This window comes from Cyprinodon tularosa, unplaced genomic scaffold, assembly GCF_016077235.1.
Source record: "Cyprinodon tularosa strain WSP-4 unplaced genomic scaffold, ASM1607723v1 ctg451, whole genome shotgun sequence".
NCBI classification, from domain to species: Eukaryota; Metazoa; Chordata; class Actinopteri; order Cyprinodontiformes; family Cyprinodontidae; genus Cyprinodon; species Cyprinodon tularosa.
The window spans coordinates 527,984-550,953 of record NW_024039176.1 but is presented as its reverse complement, the minus strand read 5'-3'; the positions used below and the strand labels follow the sequence as shown (position 1 = coordinate 550,953).

The following is a 22,970-nucleotide window of genomic DNA, read 5'->3' as shown; positions in this document are numbered from 1 at the left end:
CTGGTCTATCTTTAACACACTGCGCATCTCTTGATAATGGAAAAAACTGCGCTTGTTCCCCCCCACTTAATTATGGTATATTACAATCGTTAAGACATGATGTAAATAATCTCATCATGAATCTGCTAATTAATTTCACTGACCCTTCTGGTTGGTTAATTAGCTCTTTCAAACAGGGTCGTAACAAGCTAATAACTCGATTAACATAAAGTTGCCACAATTCCCCTTAACTAGAACTTCCATGTGCCCCCTGAATGCGTAGAGTGAGAGTGACATTTGCAATGCACTCCTGGACCTATCTCCATAACAAGGCTGCATTACGCACATTCCTCTCCATTTCAGCATGTCTTGTGCTGTTGATTTTCCACTATGTATACACCAAGATGTATTTGTATTGGTGCTTTTCCACATTGACAGAAAGATGTTTCATGTCTCATATTCAATGTTAACCCTTCATTCTTATAATACGCTTCTAATAAAGCACAATAACTGCAGTCTAATTTGTGTTTTAGTGGTAGAGGTGTGATAGCTTTCCAAAAAAGAACTGCTTGTTATTATCAGTGGACCTTTGGATCTGCATGGACTCATCTTAAGGATGTATGTTTTAATGCTGGCATCCTCGATGTTGTTAACAAAAATTGATCAGTCGGAAAACATTCCAGATGAGAGTTTTCATCATCCGGCGCCTGCCTGTCATCTGTCGCTAGTTGCTTTTATCCAGCGCAGGTGAGGAGGGGGCTGATGGTCAGACACTAGGTCTGGCTTGCTTTACACTGGAGCCGCTAGTAACTGCTGATTCCCTGACGTCATCACCTCTATAGTGCTGAGAGAGAAAACCGGGGATATAAGCTAAGCGCCTGGACCACTACAACTTACAGTCACCAACAGTCTCCAACACATAGATCGCACATTATGAAAAGTTATTATTAGTATCGTTACGTCTAATTAACCTGCCTCCCTGGCTGGGCTGGCAGTGTAGGTGAGGCTACATCACTGCCAACAAAGAGGTCAGGTTAATCTATAGGACAACGCACAAAATACGTTTCAATTTAAGCAGCAAATTACCTGGACTTTCATGCTTAAAAGGTTTTGAATTTATGTTTAATACCTTTCCCCTTTCGCACCTAACCTTCAGAATGGGCTTTACCTGGAGGGGGCAGGTTGGGACAGGTGGAATCCCTGTCTGGTGGATCCAGAGCCCATGGAGATGGGGATAAGCCAGTGAAAAAAATCAAAAAGATGCCAGACAGTGAGTTCAAATCATCTTACCATTTCAGTTCTGACACATTTATCTGTTTTTTTTTTTTTCTTAATGTTTCAGTGTGGTTTCACTGTGTGAGCTCATGCTGTTTTGTTTATGTTGGCAGATATTTACCCGTGTCTCGTCTATTACATTCCTGCACGTACAACTACGATCCAGAGCGGTCGCTCCAGAGCAAAATTTAATTTAATTTGTTCGCTCCCGTCTTTGTTTCCCTCTAATATCCAGTAGAATGTTTCTGATCAACACTCCTGGGTGAGTAATCCAACATTTTAACTAAAATTATCCTTGAAATATCTGGACCAACCTGATGTGATTGGTTAGAAAATGTCTGCCTTTTTTGACTGTCACCTAAAATAATTTAAAGCCACTGAAATAACACAAAACATTTTAACAGTGATGGTAGGTTTACAGAATTTAGAGCTAGATGATGCAAACCAAGCATTGCTAAACATAAAAACTAATAACAAATCAGAACAACCTTATTTATTTAAAGAAACTTAACTTACCTCCTCTCATGGGTTTAAGGAGAAGCATGCACTGAAGACTTTGAATATTCCAATTAAGTTTGAGGAAAATATTAAAAATGTATTTTTGACACTAATCCTAATCTGACAAAAGCCAGTTCAAAGTAGGTTGGGGAAAAAATTGTGTTTGCAATATAACAAAAATATTTTTGAATCGCAGAGGCACTTAAGTTTGGTCACTGTCACATGCTCGTCAGTTGGCCAAGCAGTCTTGAAGGTGGGACGCAAACCGGTTGAAAGGAGTCCATGCCCCAAAGGGTTTTCAGCTAACAAGTCATACATTTTTTTCTGGTGCAAGACATCAACCAAAACCACACCAACAACAAGAACAATGGCAGACAAGTTTCATATATAGTGGAACTAAATTGGAAGAAACCATTTTTAAAAGGATGTACAGCTGCACAATAACAAGAAGAAAAAGACACTTTGTTTAAAATGAACAGCTAATTAAGAAATACCTTTACCAATAAATACAGAAAACAAATATTTCAATTCAACCCAAACAAATACTCAAACTCAATATAGAAAACACCATAAATGGGATTAACCTCCCCCCTTCAATTCTCAAATGGTGCAGTCCTGTACACACCTCCTTGGAGAGTGAAATAGCAGAGGTGAGTATTTTACAATGAGTTTTGATACTTTAACTCTTTAATCCATGGATTTCCCTTTAAGAAGAGTTAAACAAAAACAAAATATTGTAAAGTGAAATCAATTTACCTTTTTACGAAAATGAAAACAAGATGTGTCCTACCAAAGAACAACACCCCAAACAAATCATCTAGACCCAAAACAACTAAAATAAACCACTGTAGAAAACCAGATGCTGTGTTTAACTGTTACTTTAGCTCATTGTTACAGTCACATTAGTTTCCCCACTGTTGAGCATTGTCTTTAGACCCAAGCAAGTAGTGTGACAAGTGACGCCTCTGTCTACCTTCAATCTAGCTGCAATCCTATACTGACAGCGCCCCACCTCCACTTTCTCCTGGATTCCCCAAAATGTATTGATTCATGACATGAACAATTGAGTAATTTGGGGTTTAAAAATCCCAAATGTAGATTAAAAACATATTTTTGCAGTATTATAAGCTTTACTCTATTAATGTGTAGATAAAATCACATTAATACGTTATATTTTGTTAATAATAAAATATATAACAATAATTCATTTGATTTATCAGCACTTTTAATAAAATTAATATACTTTACAAGGTTGTTGAAAGTTAAAATACGGTGGAGGATCTTGAAGTGGATCTGCTGTTTTATGGAGCGAGTGAAGGTGTTTTAGCAGGGCTGTTACACAGTTCTTTGAATGTAACTTACAATTTGACTTTTAGAAGAAATCTCTTATGTCTCTCTTTATTTTCTTAAACACCATGGCTGAGAGTCTAGTCACCAAACACACGCACGCACATGAGACCAATTCAAAGATTTGTATAAATGAATTCACCTGATTTTACAACCCTTCTAGATTACGTAACCTAAGAGAAGAAAAAATGCCCTCACCATCTGTCGTCTTTTGCAGAGCCACATTTTCCTACAAGACCGTAACTGCTTGACCGTTTGAAATGTCTCAAAAATCAAGTATGTAGCAGAGAAAAACACTCATGACTCTACAGTTCTATTTACGGTAGCGCATAGGCCTTAAGCAGTGCTGTAACCATCAATCGCCAAACTCATTCAGTGGCACATCAGATATTTGTAAAGTGAGATTCTCAGGAGTGACAGCAGTAACATCCAAGCACAAAAGTGAAGACAGAGGGCCAATCAGGAGCATGTAGGTCGTCTAAACTTCATGAAACGGGCTCCGGCTGCGGTTCTCAGCTTGGTGCTAGTGCCAGACGATTGTTTGTTTAATTTCCGTTCAATTCAGTTTATTTATATAGTACCAATTCACAACACATGTCATCTCAAGGCTCTTTACAGTTCACCAGATCATACAATCAGATTGATTGTTTACTGCTTACTAACATTGTTTTTTGGCAGTGCAAGGAACATGTCCCCCCCCATACAGGTTGTTAAAAGTCCGTCTGTTTCTTTAGTACCACATTACCCATGATGCATCTGTTCATTTTGTAGTTCTAATTTTACGTAGCTGAATAAGTTGTGTTTTCCATGCTTCTGGGTGGTTCGGTGGCACAAAATAGCATCCACCATTAATCCTACTTCAATCCAGTGTGTATGAAACCTGTGTGCGTTCTTTACGATGTAAGTATACATTTTAAGTCCGATATTGTGTTTTTTTCTGTCAGTTATTAACCCAGGAGGTTAAATTGTTATTTAGTTTCTCTGGTTACTGACAATGCAAGAATATACTTAAAATAACTCAAGTTCTTTGTTACACTTTGCTAGATATATTTCCATTTTATTAGTAAATGAGGGCATCGCCATTTATTTCATATTTTCCGACGGTTTTGTCAGTTAAATGCTTATTACGTTTGATCAATAATGCATGTGTGATGTGATGGCGACCTCCAGTGGATTTATTTGGTATTACAAGCCAATTTCATCCTTCATCTATATGCCCCTGTTTAGCCTGCATAGCTATAAATATGCATATTTATTGTTTATTCTGTTTCAGATAACCACACATCCATATACATATCCCTAAGAAAACCAAATATAAACCTCATCATCTGTACCATCATCTCCAATGTACCTGCTTCTATTCCATTAATAAACCTTTTGAGCTGCACCGATGGAGTTGACATATTCCTTCTGACCGAGGAAGATTCAACTGATGAGATATCTGGAACTAGTGCATCTAAACGCACACAGTCTTCTACACAGGTACCCCCAAATTACATCCGGGCCTCCAACCATTAAGCCACTGTTACACCTGCTGCCAAATTCCAGTGAAATCCCACATCCTCTGTAACCGCCCTGCTCCATTCCAGACAGCCTGTGCAAAGCAAAGCCTGAAGCCTCCGCTCTGACTTCCCTGGAGCTCGAGGAGAGCATTCTCGATATTACTATTATTATTACATTCGTAGGAGAAAAACATTTGGAAATGAACACTTAATTAGATATGACAAAATCAAAACTCACCATCAGCACTGCTGGTTGTTGGTCTTTGTAATAGGGATAATTAGGATAATAAAAAATGGGTTCGTTCTCTACTTCCAAACTCAACATCTCTGAAGATTTTGCCAGGCTATCAATTCCCTTTAACAGCACCCCTTTCAGAGACATAGACAGGTATGGGGCATTGCAGGCGAACAAAGGAGCCAAACGATCCCTATTCCAAAGGGGTGGACCTGTTCGTCCGTTTCAAAAACAAGGCTTTGTTTTGGGCTACTGTATAAAGCCTCGAACTCAACGCTATTTCTGACATTTTGAATTGAAAAAGCTGGATAGGAAGCAAAATGTTTTCAAACTTGGAAACAAAGTCCAGTGGATTGTTTTTTTTATTTTTTTTTTTTACTTTTTTTAGTTTGATCTGCCATCAAGGCCATAGGCTTTGCTCAGTCAGCGAAACATGTTTGACTTTCAGAGGAAAAAAAGCCAAAAAAAGGAAAGAAAAAAAAAAGGTTGGACTTTGACAGGAAGCAAATGTATTTAACCTCCCAAATAACAGATGTACAAGTAGACGAACAGTGAATATTCACAATGAAAGCGGTTATATTCTTTTGTCTTTTTGAATATGCTTTCGCAGCGATGTGCCTATGCGTAAGTAATCACACAAAACATTCTTGTTGTTCACATATATATTGTCAAGCAAGGAATGCCTTTATTCTGCTGCTTATAATCTATTATATCATACCCTGGTTTGCTTTGGCAGTAAACATATTTCTCTGACATCACTAAAATACATTTCTGTTTTCTATGTAACAGGATCTATGTTAAATCAAAATGGATATAAGTGTAGATGAATGTTCACAGAACCAAAAACCATATGTCATTTTTAGAAACAATCTAGAAAACATAATTATTTCGGTGGTAAAGGCTGCTATCTTCAAGCTATTCTGCTTTAGTATCTTAATATGAAAGATTTTTACTGCTTCATTCAGTTTTTTTCTGACTAACTTGCATTATATTTAAATACTGTTTCAGGGAGGAAAAGGTTGCTGTGTGTCATTGGATGATTCAAACAAGACCAAATCAACAGTCTCACCAGTATGTTATTTTGCTGGTAAAATGTTACATATTTTTGATTATCTTTTTTCTTTGGTCTCTTTTCATCTTTGATAAGTTGCATATTGTTCAGTTGTGTACTTTTGCAACACATATCTGTGTATCAATGCTCTGCAATTTTGTTAAACAGCGTTTAAATTCTCTCTGAAATTGCTGTTGTATTCATTTTCCCACCCTCAGGAAACCATAATTTATGTTGCTAACTTATGTTATTTGTTATTAAATCAATAACAGATGATCTGATACCTCATACAGGTAAGGTATGGCTCACCTGTATGAGGGAACTTTGTAAATATCAATTAAATCTAAAGTGAATTTTTTTCCTTTCCTTTAGGTACATTTTATAAAATGTCTAATGTAATATAGATATGATTAATAATTTAAAATCAACATCAGGGTATGATACATTATATGAATAAATACATGTCAGTTCAATTTACACTGATAAATCTGTTTCGATCCCTATTCAAAGATCAACACTTTGGAACCAAATTTATGCTTCTTCTATGAACTGCTGTTTATTCACATTTCACGTCAAGTTAAAAGTAAAAAACTGCCAATTGAAACGGTGATTATGTCATTAAATAGCATTTGCAACCCAAACTTTTGCTAACCTATTTATTTCTCTAGTTAAAGTTTTTTAAACTGCTAATGTGGCAGAATTGCAAAATTTGGTTTTCATTAAACGGTTTTTGTCAAAAATGTAATTAAGTCTGAATTTCTAACTAATAAGCTAACGAATAATATAATTGCAGTCTATATTTAACTAAAGCACTATAAAGCAAAGATAGTACTTTAAACGAAAGTTTTGTGGGCTGTGCCTCTTGTTCTAGTTTACAACTAGCCCCCCCACCAACACTACCTCTCCATGGAAAGGAACTTGGATTCCCATTGAAGGCAGGGTTGGCTTTCCTCCAAAAACTGTGAAAGAAAAGGTAAGAGCAATTAAACAGACAAAAAAAGTCATACTACTTTTGGTGCAAAAAAAAAAAAAAACAACAACAACAAAAAAAACAACATAAAACATTTAGACTTGTGGTGCAAAAAAACAAAATAGAAAAAAACGTACTTACTTACACCATGTCCCATAAATTTAAAAATTCCGACAGTCTCTAACGACTAGTGGATTATGGGCCGCATTTTTAAAAAGTTTCCCTGTATTAAAACACAGGCCAAATTGTTTGCATTTGCAAATATGTGCAATGGCTTTCATAATTATTCAGATCATATTCTTGTGCGCGCACAAATATATGGGTGAAAAACATGCAAATAATATACTTGCTATCGACAGAGAAATTCATTAAACCTGAAAGTAATACCTCTGGTATATTAGGTGGTAATAAGTTACATTTACTCAATTTGAAAAAAAAAAAAACTAAAAAGGTACTTTTAGTAGTAGGTTTGCTCTGCCATAGTTTTTACTTTTACTTGAGTAAAATCTGACTACTCTGTCTTCTGTAAGCAATTTAAACTATTCCAAAATCAGGTAAACATACAGTAAATGGTAGATGTTAACTAGGGGTGGAACGGTTCACAAAATCCACGGTTCGGTTCGATTCACGGTTTCGTGGTCACGTTTTTCGGTTCGGTATATGTTGATTGTTACACCGAAATCCCATAAAAATTTATGAAATTAATGAAAAAATCCCCCCAAAAATAATGGATTGTAATTATTTTAAATGATCCGCGGAAACCCTGGATCATTTCCGTATGTTTTGCTGCTTTGAATTTAATCATCTGGCGCATGCTCTCTACCATCTCCAAGGGACTCAGAGGGGAGCGGACGGGAGCCACAGTGGGGGCTGCAGGCTTTGCTTTGAGCAGCCTGTCTGGAGCGCAGCGGGGCGGAGCGGGGGTTGCTGACGGAGTATGAGGGATTTCGGGGTTAGCATGACATGTTGGTCATGTTGCTGTTAGCATAAACAAAACGTGTTGCACAATGCTTGCACACTGATGCACTTTTATCCACAACTTTCTTTCCGCCGTCATCGTAGGTCACTCTAAATGCAAAGCGGTCCCATACACCAGACCTATAAAGTGCTGCTGGCGCGTCTTCCAACCCCTGTTCTTTCCCACTCGCCATTCCGACACAATTCTCCACAACAACTGATTTTTTTCCCTGCTACACCCGGCTAAGCTGCTTCGCTTCTTCTTCTTTTTGTTTACTACTGGTGGTTGACTTTGGTCGCAGTACCGCCACCTTCTGCTCTGGAGTGTAAACGCTTCGCCTATGAGAAAAAGGAGCAGCGCATGAACCGAACGAAACACACGCGAATCAAACCGAGACAGTCGAACCGAATCCGTGTATCATTCGTTCTTTCTATTTTCAATTGCCAATCAAAAAACAAAAAATAAAAAATTGACTGGTTATTTTGTTATTTGTTTTTTATGGTTAAACCAAAAACGAAAAAATGATTTGTTTTTCATATATCAACTCTAAGCTCAGATCAAGAATACGAAATGGAAAAACGGACAGCAACGCAGAATTTGTTTTTAATATTTAATCAGTACAGTTTACGTGACCCGGAAATAGCTCTTTGCGCAGCAGTTGGGGTAATGAAGTAGCTACCATGGCGACGCTAGAACCACACACTATGTTGATCGAGAAGCTGTTTGTTGTTGCTAGTTAAAAGTACAGTGCACAGAAAAGTTTCAAGAAAAAAGTTATACCTGGAAAATCCTGCAAATTTTCTCCGTTGTCATGTCCTCCTCAAGAGTCACACGCTTGGATCCTCGAAATAAAACGTAACTGTCCATGGCTGATAGGTCCGACTGCCTTATCTGGTGCAGTTTGATCGAACGTGGTGGGAGTAAGCCAATTGTTTTTTTAGCTAACGCTCCACCAAACTTCCGGGTCATGTAAACTGTACCGATTAAATATTAAAATCAAATTCTGCGTTGCTGTCCGTTTTTCCATTTCGTATTCTTGATCTGAGCTTAGAATTGAAATATGAAAAACCAATCCTTTTTTCGTTTTTGGTTTAACGATAAAAAACAAAAAACAAAATAACCAGTCAATTTTTTATTTTTTGTTTTTTGATTGGCAATTGAAAATAGAAAGAACGAATGATACACGGATTGAACCGAATAGGTTCGGACGGTTTTCATAAATCGTCTCATCCCTAATATTAACAGTGGAAGTTTGTTACCTTTTTCTACAGTTCTCATGTGTGGATTGTTTTATTTTTTTATATTTTTATGTAGAAAAATAGAAAATTGGTGAAAGTATTTCTTCTCTATGTTTTTTTTATATTCATAACATTTATTTGTATTCTTTAGGTGTTTGAGTCTTTAAAACAACAGAACTTGTACATAAAGTCTTTTTGACAGCATCATCTCTAAAAATTAAATCCAATGTTAGCACCAACATTTACACAGTAGTTAACTAGCCTTTTTACCAAATACTTTTACATGAGTCATTTCTTGGATGAATACTTTTTACTTTTATATGAGTAAAAATAAATTTTAAAGTAGTGCTACTCTTACTTGTGTTCAATTTGTGGGTACTCTACCCACCTCTTTTGCTCCAAGGTTACTTGTTGAGAACCACAGTGGTCAGTGCAAGGACTAATTCTTTTGTATTTATCTATACACACATAAACATTTTAGGTGCATTTCCACTGTGAGAGGCATAATCTAAAAAAAAGAAAATCCAGAAATCACTACGAATATTTTTAAACTATTTATTTGTATGGTACAGCTGCAAATGAGTATTTGAACACCTGAGGGTTTTGCAGACACTGCAGGAGGGATTTTTGCCCACTCCTTCACACAGATCTTTTCTAGATCAGACAGGTTTCTGGGCTGTTGCTGAGAAACATGGAGTTTTAGCTCATTCCAAAAATTCTCTATTGCCTTTAGATCTGGAGACTGGCTAGGTCACGCCAGAATCTTGATATGTTTCTTACAGAGCCACTCATTGGTTACCCTGGCTGGCCTTGACCCATCTTTAATGCTCTAACTGAGGGAAGGAGGATTGTTCCCCAAAATCTAGCAATACAGGTGTTGTTGTTGTAGGTGATTTGGTCGTGCATAAGCGGAGATAGCATACTCTTCAAAACAATGTTTAATAAAATGTGCTTGTTCACAAACTGATGGAAATTTCATCATTAGTACTTACTTTGTGTCATTTGACATTTAATTTTTTATTTCAGGTGAAGTGTCTAACCTCATCAATGCTTCATCATTACAGAACCATACATGAGAAATCATATCTCAAACAGATCAGCCATCACTACAAAAGTACATACATTTTTACCTAAAATTATTTGACGCTATTTATCAATTCCAAAATTGAAACAGAAAAAAATGTAATTATCTTGATTTTATACTTTATTGTTTATGCTATCTAAATTATCTGACGAAGAAACCGCCTTAAACCAGACACTGTGAAAAAAGTCCTATTTTTTTATAGAAATAACTAACACCCAAATATAGAAATTAAAAATGTAGTTGTTTGATCAGCAATCAAACTGTCTCACACAGGAGAAACAGACTGAATGCTGTTGCAAGAATGAACTTCTGTCGGCAACTTTTGAGATTTAAAGGTTCTCAAGGAGCACCAGTAAAAGACTATTTAGAGTTAAAGTGTTACAGGAAATAAGTAATGAAGACAGCATACAGTCCATCTTCTTTGCAAAAAACATTCCATGACATTGCAGCAGAAAGTCAACATATTAGAAGGATTATTTTTGGTATAAGTAATTTTAATAAACTAAGAGTAAGGACATATTTGCAAATTAAAAAATGTAATTTTGACAATATTGCTTTCATTGCTTTTACTGATTTTTTAAAATATGAGGGTTTTACTAGTGTCTGTGCTGCTCAAAAGTGAACAATTAATGAAGCATTAAGTAACAAACCTTTAGGCAAAGCATTGGGTTAAAAGGCCTCATTGCTTTGTGATGCATCATTTGGCAATAAATGCTCTGAGGTCCATAGGCAGCATGGGTAACAATGAGGCAATCAGAAACACTCAGGTATACTAGAGAACTCTCATCACAGGCTCATTTAATATGGTGAGAGATTTAAGGCTGGTTAAATAGAGGTTGAAGCATGTGGATCAGATGAACAGTAATGAGAGCTGGGCGGAGATAGACAGGTGAATGGAATGAGTAATCAAACCAGTCATCAGCGCCCAGATCATGACAGCTACATGTTTATCTAAAGTCCAAAAGAAGACCAAAAAATAATCTTCAAGTTATTTCATTGTTGGTGTTGCTTTATTAAAGAGCAGAGGCCTAGTCCTCAAAAGCTGAATTCAGAAATTCCACGATAATTAAAGAGAATAAAGAGTCTCTCTGTAGTGTAGTGGTTCATGTCTTTGCCTTCAATGTGGGAGATTCATTGAATCCTGGGTACTTCATTAAAGTCATCTAGCATCAGAAACTTAAATAGATGGTGTGATTTATCACTTTTTTGTTACCACATTCTGTTGCTCCCAAGATTCACACCAGCAGAAACTCTCGCCCCAGACTTAAACAAAAGGCACAGGCTTGGAAGTAGTTAGAATTGAAAGGTAATGTAATTCTTATAACACATTTTACTTGTATTTGACTGGCCTAATTAGAACTCATTCCTACATAAAAGTTTAGATTTTCTGTTAAAAAAATAAGCTTTATGTGCTCCAGAGGGATGTTTTATCTTAATCTGTGTGCAGTCCAGAGAACAAATTTACGGAAGAGGATTAGGGCCACTGAAAAAATAAAAAAAGTAAACTGATTTTTAAATTTTATTTCAGTTTAACATGGGAAAAAAGTCAGAATTCTGAGATTAAAGTCAGAATTCTGACTTTTTTCTCAGAATTCTGACTTTTTTCTCAGAATTCTGACTTTAATCTCAGAATTCTGACCTTTTTCTCAGAATTCTGACTGAATTCTGACAATAAAAAAAGTCAGAATTCTGAGATTAAAGTCAGAATTCTGAGAAAAAAGTCAGAATTCTGACTTTAATCTCAGAATTCTGAGAAAAAAGTCAGAATTCTGACTTTAATCTCAGAATTCTGAGAAAAAAGTCAGAATTCTGACTTTAATCTCAGAATTCTGAGAAAAAAGTCAGAATTCTGACATTAAAGTCAGAATTCTGACTTTTTCCCCATACTATACTGAAATAAAATAAAAAAAATCAGTTAACTTTTTTTTTTTTTTCCAGTGGCCCTAATCCTCTTCCGTACAAATTAAATCCTTGATAAAAAAAAAAAAAAAAAAAAAGCCGGCCATCTGTTCCAGTTTGGTGCAATACTGAATCCCACATTGATATAGTTATTTTGTCTGTAGGACGGTTATGAAGAATTGCATTTTATTTTAATGCCAGATATATATTTCTGATGTGGTAAATATTGTCTTTGCCAAGATTTTCAGCATCTACTACATACAGAAACTAGCACAAAATCCAAGCCAAACACAGGTCTTCTGTGTAATGGTGAAAGGCTCGGCTCTGTACTGTGCGATGCTGAATTATAACTCCTACCCTGATTAGGAACAGAGGCTTTCCCCAGAAAAGTCTATAGAGAAAAGTCTATAAATGTCTAGAAGATTTAAACACAGCAATAGACTATTAAAGGCATTTCTATCAAACTTAAAAAACATTCAAATAATCTTTAAAAACACATTGAACGGAAAAAATATCTTGGGGAGCATCCATCCGTTCGTCCAGCCATCCATCCATCCAGACACACATAGACAGACAGACAGACCCTGGAGTTCCAGTGATGTAGAAGACCTTCTGCCTTGTTTCAGTGTCTTCAAGGACCTGCCACCCTGACATCCCACATCATGAAGGTCCTAACTAGGCCTCAGCAAGCAAACAAGCAGCTACCAAGACCTCCTGCTGTTTGCTTATCTCCACGGAGTTGGAGTTGATGATGCCATTATACACCTGCATCAACAAACCCACTGTGTTTAGACAATGATGACAGCACTTTGAGTATCATGTTCTTGTCAAGTAGAGTGGAGGTTTTGGAGGACCCAAATGCAGAGATACAGTTCTTTGATTTCTCCAGTACATTTAATACAATTCAGCCTGATTTACTTTGTGAGAAACTTCAGAAGACTCAAGTGGAGGCATCAACAACTTTGCTAAGCTTTTAGTTCCAGATTATTCATTTATATTGATTATATATATTAATCATTCTTGGTAGAAATGAATTCTGTTTTAATTTCTAAATTAGGAGTGTTGTGTTTAAATAAAGATTTATGTAATATCCATGTAGAAAATAAGGATAATAATGATGAGTTGTTTATAAAGCTTTGCCTTTAATATTCCAGAACCAAGAAAAATCTGAAAAAAGTCCCCACAATGGACGTTTTCCATTCCCAACCAAGTGAGATGTGGACGAGGTAATGTATAACAATGTACAACACAACCTCCTATGGAAAACTATACAAGCAGGTGAGGTGAAGAAGCATGCTTATTAAATGGTTTTCGATCTCTTATTTGCAGAAAATTGCCAAACAAAGGAAGGAGTCTGGGTCCATATAAGAAAAACATCTGTGCTCCTACCTTCAGAACAGGATGGTTCTACTGATGTTCTGTTTCTCTCTAAATAAAATATTAAAGTCATGTGTTTAAGACACATTTAATCAGATAATACTTGGACTGTCATATACTGTTTATGAACACAGGCCCTAATTACTGTATGCTAGAACAACAAATGAAAGTGTGAATAGAGCTCAAATTGTCAAGGTTTGGTGGAAGTTGATTGAGGACCCAAATGCAGAGATGAGGAGGCAGAGACGGGTTCTAGCAGATTTAATTGAAGAACAAAAATCCTAGTCCATAACAAAAAAAAACCCACCTAGGGTATACAGACAGGGAACCAGGGGAACCAAGAAACAAAAATCAGAGTCTGAAACAATCCAAATGCAAAAAAACCCACCAAAGGCGGGCAACGGTGAGGCAGAGTCTCTGGAGGCCGGCGTTGGGGCTGGAGACAAGGAAGAGTCTCTTGAGGCCGGCCGCAGGGCTGGAGGTGAAGTCTCAGGAGGCTGGTTGCAAGTTTGTAGACAAAGGAGGGCCTCTGAAGGACAGCCACAAGGATGGTGACAAAACAGGACCTCTGGAGGACTGTTGCAAGGATTGTGAAGAAGGAGAGCCTCTGGTGGAGGACCGCAAGGACTACAACAAAGGAGGTTCTCTGGAGGACGGCTGCAAGGACGGCAATAAAGAAGGACCTCTGAAGGTTTGCCGTGAGGGCATTGATGAAGAGGAGTCGCTGGAGGGTGGCTGGGAGGATGCTGACTCATCAGTAGAAACCTTGGAGGCCGCCGTCTCAGCAGCAGGAACCTAAGAAGAGGCAGTGCAGCTTGGGACCCAAGAAAAGGCATAGCAGCTTGAGACACATAAAGAGGCAAACACAAAAACCTCTTTCCACTGGCTGCCAGGATCCAGGACATGAACCAAGGCAAAAACTGAACAGACAGAAATTCTAGAAAGCTGTTTAATATGGGATTTAAATGAATAGTCTTAATCTGCTTGTTTGTTGTTTGCAGCAAAGTGTGAGCACTAGCCTGGCTAGTTGGAATAGAAGGAACACCAGTGAATAAAAGGCTGTTTGGGTACATTTAACCCTTAAGTTAAGGTGGTAGTTTGGAGATTTCCAGCAGCTACCTTTGAGTTCTCTTTTCAATTTACCTTGGAGGATTTTAAGAGTTTGCCACGGGAAAAGCAGACCAGTGATATCCAGGATTATTACAAAGCAATTACTAATACTAATAATAATAGCTTATGCTTAATTTTTCTCTCTACCCTTCCAAACGATGAAACTGTTTTATATTGACCTTGGCTCCACACTGCAGTCAAAGTTAAGCAAAGAGTGGGGCAACACAGTATTTAGTCATCCACTGATTGTGAAAGTCCTCCTACTCAGAAAGATGAGAGAGATCTGTAATGTTAATTTTAAATACATTTCAACTATGAGAGACAAAATAAACAAAAACAAAAATCACTGTAAAAGAATTTAAAATACTGGGCTAAGATTAAAACGTGGGCAGCAAAAATCAATCAGTTTTGAAATAAAGCAAAAAAGTTTGGAATAATATGTGGCAGACAGAGTAGAAGCAACGTGACTGAAGATTTTAGTTAAGCTACCCAATATGTTTAAATACAACTTAATTTGTCCCTTCCTCTTAGGTTTAAGAACCAGTCTATTGTAGCAATTTGCCCATGAAAGCTTTGCAAAAAACACAAGAGTGAGCAAACAGAGGCCAACTGTAACTGAAACAGTAACTTGACACAACATAGATTTGTGGTTTACACAGTACAAAAAAAAGATTCCAAAATGCAGTGGTGGTTGTTATCCCTGTCCTGTGTTCTCCTCCATTGCAACCTGATTGACTGAATGACTGGCAGCCTTGCCAATTACCCGTTGCTGACCTATTACCCATCTCCTGAACAAAATAAAATTTATATTTTGGAAATATAAGCGGCACTAAGTTAAATACCCTCTCTGTTTGATCTGCCACAAAGCATGTTTGACTTTCAGGAAAACACACATACACACACAAAACAAACAAAAGAAAAAATATTAATAGAAAAGATAAAAAATCAGTTGGATTTGGTAGAATGTGCAGAAGCAATGTTACTGCTAATGTGTATAGCCTTATTCGTGACTCAGTAAAAGGCCTTATACTTACTTAGCAACACAGAAAATACAGTGGACAGGGTGTTTGAACCCTAGGTCTTGGCAAAACATATTTTTCCTATTTAAGTATCAGACTGAACTTTGGCCAGCACACACACACACTAAGATTGCGACAGAACATCAGTGCACATTCATCTACATAGTGTGATAAAGAGAGTATAAAAGCAGCTTAAAACGGGGAGAGGGTTGGGGGGAAAAGCTGAGAATGTCTGTGATGAAGTAGCGCTGGATGTGTGAAGTTTTAGACAGCTGTTGGAATTGGATTAATCAATAAATATTTTCCCCCCTCCAGAGGACAAAATTGTGTGAGATATTTTAAAGTGTTCTTTCTGAATTTTACCATTCAGCATGAGAGCATTTATATTCTTTTGTTTCTTTCAATGCAGCGCTGCAAGTCTTTGCCTAAACGTAAGTAAAGAAACAGAGCAGTACTCTTGTTTAGTTAAATGATTCCAAGCAACTAAGGTCACTATGTTATCGTTTGGATGTCTTTATTTTTTTGTTTAATAATCCATAATGGATGATTATAAAGGATGATGATTATTTATGTAGATGTGTCCTGGCAGCAGAAAAACACAAAATACTAATGTAGATAGTAAATTCCGGGTCTTTCCTAGATAACATTGTTGGTGGCGTACTTTGGTGGCGCAGTGGTTAGTACGGTGGCCCTGAGGTGCAAAACACAACACAAAAAGAGAAAACACAACACAAAAAGAAAATACAACGGCAAATAGGAAAACACAACACAAAAAGAAAAAACACAACACAAAAAGAAAACACAACGGCAAATAGGAAAACACAACACAAAAAGAGAAAACACAACGGCAAATCAGAAAACACAACACAAAAAGAGAAAACACAACGGCAAAACTGAAAACACAACACAAAAAGAGAAAAGACAACACAAAAAGAGAACGCACAACCCAAAAAGAGAAAACACAACACAAAAAGAGAAAACACAACGGCAAATCGGAAAACACAACGGCAAATCAGAAAACACAACACAAAAAGAGAAAACACAACGGCAAATCAGAAAACACAACACAAAAAGAGAAAACACAACCCAAAAAAAGAGAAAACACGACACAAAAAGAGAAAACACAACGGCAAATCGGAAAACACAACGGCAAATCAGAAAACACAACACAAAAAGAGAAAACACAACGGCAAATCGGAAAACACAACGGCAAATCAGAAAACACAACACAAAAAGAGAAAACACAACGGCAAATCAGAAAACACAACACAAAAAGAGAAAACACAACCCAAAAAAAGAGAAAACACGACACAAAAAGAGAAAACACAACGGCAAATCGGAAAACACAACGGCAAATCAGAAAACACAACACAAAAAGAGAAAACACAACACAAAAAGAGAAAACACAACGGCAAATCAGAAAACACAACACAAAAAGAGAAAACACAACACAAAAAGACAAAACACAACGGCAAATCAGAAAACACAACACAAAAAAGGGAAAACACAACACAAATCAGTTTCTAGTAAGTCGGCTGATGTCAAAACGCCCTGCTAGAAATTGATTAAAGGCCAAATGTGGTTGAAGAAAGGTCATTTTTGCCTAAAAAAGGACTTGTTCTATTTAAAATAAGATGCTTCTGAATGAAATCAAGTCATATTTGGGCAGATATCCCTTTTGAATGAGAGTATTTGGGCTTTAATACATTTTTTGCAAGTCAAAATGGCTATTTTGTGTTGTAATGGTCCTTTAAAAGAGTTCCAAGCTGTTTTATGAGCTCAGATCTTTAAATCATGCATCTCCTGAAGGAAATCTAGTCATATTTAGGTAGAAATAACCTTTGAGTGACTATACTGTGCCTTCAATCAATTTTTGACAAGTGAAAACCGATTGAAAACTGCAAAACACATAGAAAAATGGGAAACTCGTGCTATATACGGCCAGATCAGATAAAAAACAATGCAGAGTCACGAGGATCGTTGCAAAAGGTATCATATCTTTATTGAAAACCCTCCAGTAAATCATATTTATTGTAGTGTAGTCTCCAATGTCAGGGCTACACAAAGTCATCAGACCGAGTATAGAAACATGTTTATCACGTAACTGCCGTTATGTGACAACAATAAGCTTTCGAATCTTTAATTAGGCCTATATTATAATTTAATTAGGCCTATATTATAATGCAACTGTTTGTATCTGCATGTCATGACCGTTAAATCCAGAGAAAAGCAGGTTTACACTATCGCTCAGCGGGCTGCGGTGCACGCTCCCGCTCCCGCAATCAGATTCTCGCAGACATTCACTTTTTCGCACAACACCGGCATCAAAGTATTGCTTAATAGCAGCGTGTACCTTGTCATTTGTGGCGCTCATGATTTGGAAAAATGGAAACAAACCCCGTCTTTCCGGTTCAAAGGACGGACCAGTTCTTTTGTCCAATCAGAGATGATTCCTGTCGCCCGAGGGTACCTAGCATTTCCGTTTTGGTTAATGTCGCTGTGTTTTCTCTTTTTGTGTTGTGTTTTCTCTTTTTGTGTTGTGTTGTGTTTTCTCTTTTTGTGTTGTGTTTTCTGATTTGCCGTTGTGTTTTCTCTTTTTGTGTTCTGTTGTGTTTTCTCTTTTTGTGTTGTGTTTTCTGATTTGCCGTTGTGTTTTCTCTTTTTGTGTTGTGTTTTCTCTTTTTGTGTTGTGTTTTCTCTTTTTGTGTTGTGTTTTCTCTTTTTGTGTTGTGTTTTCTGATTTGCCGTTGTGTTTTCTAAAAATTATTAAAGGTTACGACGAAATTTGACTGACTTTGATTTTTCAGTTGAAGTTATGTGTTTTGTAATTATGTATTAGTACCAATGCTTTATTGTGAATTATTTTTATGATGGTACAGGATAAGCAATAATAAGCCTTGGGGCCTTTTTCGATTGCTTTCTGATGGATTCTTTTGTAAAAAAAAATGTTAATGTCCTTGTCTTGTTTCTATTGTGCTTTACTTTGCTCTATGTTTCCTCGTTTTATTGGTTTAATTCCTTTTTTGTTGTAATTTCTAGATCTATGTTAGTTCTCATGTTTTTCTGTTGTCCTCTGTTGCCCTGTTGCCCTCTTGCCGTTGTGTTTTCTCTTTTTGTGTTGTGTTTTATGATTTGCCGTTGTGTTTTCTCTTTTTGTGTTGTGTTTTCTCTTTTTGTGTTGTGTTTTCTGATTTGCCGTTGTGTTTTCTCTTTTTGTGTTGTGTTGTGTTTTCTCTTTTTGTGTTGTGTTTTCTGATTTGCCGTTGTGTTTTCTCTTTTTGTGTTGTGTTTTCTGATTTGCCGTTGTGTTTTCTCTTTTTGTGTTGTGTTTTCTGATTTGCCGTTGTGTTTTCTCTTTTTTTGGGTTGTGTTTTCTCTTTGTGTTGTGTTTTCTCTTTTTGTGTTGTGTTTTCTCTTTTTGTGTTGTGTTTTCTGATTTGCCGTTGTGTTTTCTCTTTTTGTGTTTTCTGATTTGCCGTTGTGTTTTCTGATTTGCAGTTGTGTTTTCTCTTTTTGTGTTGTGTTTTCTCTTTTTGTGTTGTGTTTTCTGATTTATCGTTGTGTTTTCTCTTTTTGTGTTTTGTTTTCTCTTTTTGTGTTGTGTTTTCTCTTTTTGTGTTGTGTTTTGCACCTCAGGGCCACCGTACTCTAGTGGTCTGGAGCACTTCCGTTTTCAACACTTTTTATGTGCTGCATTTCATTCGGGGATGTTTTCTTTTTTGTTTGCTGCATTTCATTCGGGGGTGTCTTCTTTTTCGTTTGCTGCATTTTATTTGCTTTTTGTTTGCCGCATTTAATTTGTGAGGGCGTCTTTTTTTTGTTTGCATGTTTTCTCTTTTGCTGCGCATTTGCACCTGTCGGCCACCGTACAAATCAGATTTCTCAAAGCGACAGATGTGATGATGTTACACCGAGAGGCGGGACATGGGAACAGCCGGAGAGAGGAAAAAAAAAATACAGAATCAAAATGCTCTGAACACAGATTGCTGCATCCAACCCGTTACTGTTGGCTAAAGTGATGATGATGCAATGATGCATATAATGCATTTTTGGATACATTGTTGACACTTTATGACTGATACTATCTAGTGAAGAAGTTTACACAAAATTCCAAATAAATAATATTTGTAAGTGATACATTAAAATATGTTATGTTTGTAGATGACACTAATTTATTTTGTTCTGGAGGGAACATAAAGGAGTTGTTAATAACTGTAGAAATAGAACCGATGAAGTTAAACAAATGGTTTGCTTTAAATAAGTTATCATTAAATGAAAGTAAAACGAAACTTATGTTGTTTGGTGGCAAAAGGACTAACACTGATGTATAACTGGGTTTAAACAATGCTGAAATTGAAAGAGTATATACAACTATTCTTTTGGGTGTAGTCATAGATGAGTTTGGATTAGTTTGTTGGAAGTCTCACATAAAATATGTAAAGTAAGAATTTTCTTAATTTGCCGTACTTTTCACTTGTGATGCCTTATATGACATACTGTGCTGACATTTGTGGAAACGTATATAAAAGGAATTTAGATCCAATAATTAAACAGCTGAAAAGAGCTATTAGAATAATAAATGGAGTTGGACTTCGTGATTCTACAAGTCAGCTATTAATAACATCACAAACATAAAAATTTCCGGACATTGTATATTTGAAAATATTAGAAATTATGTTATGAGTGGTAAATAAGAAAATCCATGTTTAAGATAAGGCAGGGGATTTACAGGTGCTGGTCATAAAATTAGAATATCATGAAAAAGTAGATTGATTTCAGTAATTCCATTTAAAAAGTGAAACTTGTATATTATATTCATACATTACATACAAACTCATATATTTCAGATGTTTATTTTGTTTAATTTTGATGATTACAAATGACAACAAATGAAAATCTCAAATTCATCATATCAGAAAATTAGAATATTACTGAAGACCACTAAAAACAAAGGATTTATAGAAATGTTGGCCAACTGAAAAGTATGAACATGAAAAGTATGAGCATGTACAGCACTCAGTATTTAGTTGGGCCTCCTTTGGCCTGTATTACTGCAGCAATGCGGCGTGGCATGGAGTCGATCAGTCTGTGGCACTGCTCAGGTGTTATGATAGCCCAGGTTGCTCTAATAGTGGCTTTTAGCTCTTCTGAATTGTTGGGTCTGGTGTATTGCATCTTCTTCTTCACAATACCCCATAGATTTTCTATGGGGTTAAGGTCAGGAGAGTTTGCTGGCCAATTAAGAACAGGGATACCATGGTCCTTCAACCAGGTACTGGTAGCTTTGGCACTGTGTGCAGGTGCCAAGTCCTGTTGGAAAATGAAATCTGCATCTCCAAAAAGTTGGTCAGCTGCAGGAAGCATGAAGTGCTCTAAAACTTCCTGGTATGTGGCTGCGTTGACCCTGGACCTCAGAAAACACAATGGACCAACACCAGCAGATGACATGGCACCCCAAACCATCACTGACTGTGGAAACTTTACACTGGACTTCAAGCAACGTGGATGAAGTGCCTCTCTTCTTTTCCTCCAGACTCTGGGACCTTGATTTCCAAAGGAAATGCAAAATTTACTTTCATCAGAGAACATGACTTTGGACCACTCACCAGCAGTCCAGTCCTGTTTCTCTTTAGCCCAGGCAAGACGCTTCTGACGCTGTCTGTGGTTCAAGAGTGGCTTGACACAAGGAATGCGACAGCAGAAACCCATGTCTTTCATACGTCTGTGTGTGGTGGTTCTTGAAGCACTCACTCCAGCTGCAGTCCACTCTTTGTGAATCTCCCCCACATTTTTGAATGGGTTTTGTTTCACAATCCTCTCCAGGGTGCGGTTATCTCTCTTGCTTGTACACTTTTTTCGACCACATCTTTTCCTTCCCTTCGCCTCTCTATTAATGTGCTTGGACACTGAGCTCTGTAAACAGCCAGCCTCTTTAGCGATGACCTTTTGTGTCTTGCCCTCCTTGTGCAAGGTGTCGATGGTCGTCTTTTGGACAACTGTCAAGTCAGCAGTCTTCCCCATGATTGTGTAGCCTATAGAACTAGACTGAAAGACCATTTAAAGGCTTTTGCAGGTGGTTTGAGTTAATTAGCTGATTAGAGTGTGGCACCAGGGGCCATCAATTTTGAACCTTTTCACAATATTCTAATTTTCTGATATGATGAATTTGAGATTTTCATTTGTTGTCATTTGTAATCATCAAAATTAAACAAAATAAACATCTGAAATATATGAGTTTGTATGTAATGTATGAATATAATATACAAGTTTCACTTTTTAAATGGAATTACTGAAATCAATCTACTTTTTCATGATATTCTAATTTTATGACCAGCACCTGTATAACTTAAGGGGGTCACTAATGTTCGAAACTTACAAAGCTAGAACTAAACTAAGTACAGATGTGTGTCAGTTTTGGGTGCAAAATTATGGAATGGACTAAACAATTAGATAAAGATGTGTAACCTTATATTAGTTTTCAAGAAGACTTTAAAATCTAAAATTATTAAAGGTTACGACGAAATTTGACTGACTTTGATTTTTCAGTTGAAGTTATGTGTTTTGTAATTATGTATTAGTAGCAATGCTTTATTGTGAATTATTCTTATGATGGTACAGGATAAGCAATAATAAGCCTTGGGGCCTTTTTCGATTGCTTTCTGATGGATTCTTTTGTAAAAAAATGTTTATGTCCTTGTCTTGTTTCTATTGTGCTTTACTTTGCTCTATGTTTCCTAGTTTTATTGGTTTAATTTCTTTTTTGTTGTAATTTCTAGATTTATGTTAGTTCTCATGTTTTTCTGTTGTCCTCTGTAGCCCTCTTGTGTGTGTGTGTTCCTTACCTCATACCCTTGGCTCCCTCGTTGTCTCCTCTCACACCTGCTCCTTGTCAGCTCGTTAGCCCTGCCTTTGTCTCTGTCAACTATATATGCTCTCCCTCTGCTCTCACTCTTTGTTGGTTCCTTGTCTTTGCTGTCTTCCCATGCTGTTGTCCACCTACCTCGTCTCTCACTGGCTCCTCGTGTTTGGTTTTCCCAGATGTCTCCGTTGTTCTGGTTTGCTTTTGATTATTAGTTTACTTTTTGCCCCATTAAACTGCAAGAAATCTCCTCAGCCTCTCTGCCTCTGCATTTTGCTGCCTCGCTATTAGTTGTAAGAGCAGGAACGCTCAGGCCAATCAGACTAAGCTGAAGTGCTCCTGTCCCTTGGGCAACTGCTAATTAGCCTTAATGTTTCTAACAGTGCAGTTAAGGATAAAACAGGTCCCATCTTGTCTGCACTGACTTTATGGACATTAAAGCTGCAGTCTGTAACATTGAGGAGAGAGCAGACTTCGACTGAAAATTTGAAGAAAAACAGGTTTCACGCCACTCCCCCACCCTCTCTGCTTCACTCATGCCCTACCTCCAAGCTCCACCCCTCTCACAG

At 37.0% G+C, this 22,970-nt stretch overlaps 2 long non-coding RNA genes across 2 annotated transcripts; both read left to right on the top strand.

Annotated features, from left to right (window-relative positions):
- The first annotated feature begins 3,829 nt into the window (after nt 1-3,829).
- LOC119793401 lies at nt 3,830-4,486 on the top strand. The gene is made up of 2 exons (XR_005282090.1): nt 3,830-3,999; nt 4,373-4,486. It is a non-coding gene; the product is annotated as an uncharacterized LOC119793401 (long non-coding RNA).
- An 8,670-nt stretch (nt 4,487-13,156) lies between these two features.
- LOC119793419 lies at nt 13,157-13,515 on the top strand. The gene is made up of 2 exons (XR_005282093.1): nt 13,157-13,262; nt 13,366-13,515. It is a non-coding gene; the product is annotated as an uncharacterized LOC119793419 (long non-coding RNA).
- Nucleotides 13,516-22,970: the final 9,455 nt, after the last annotated feature.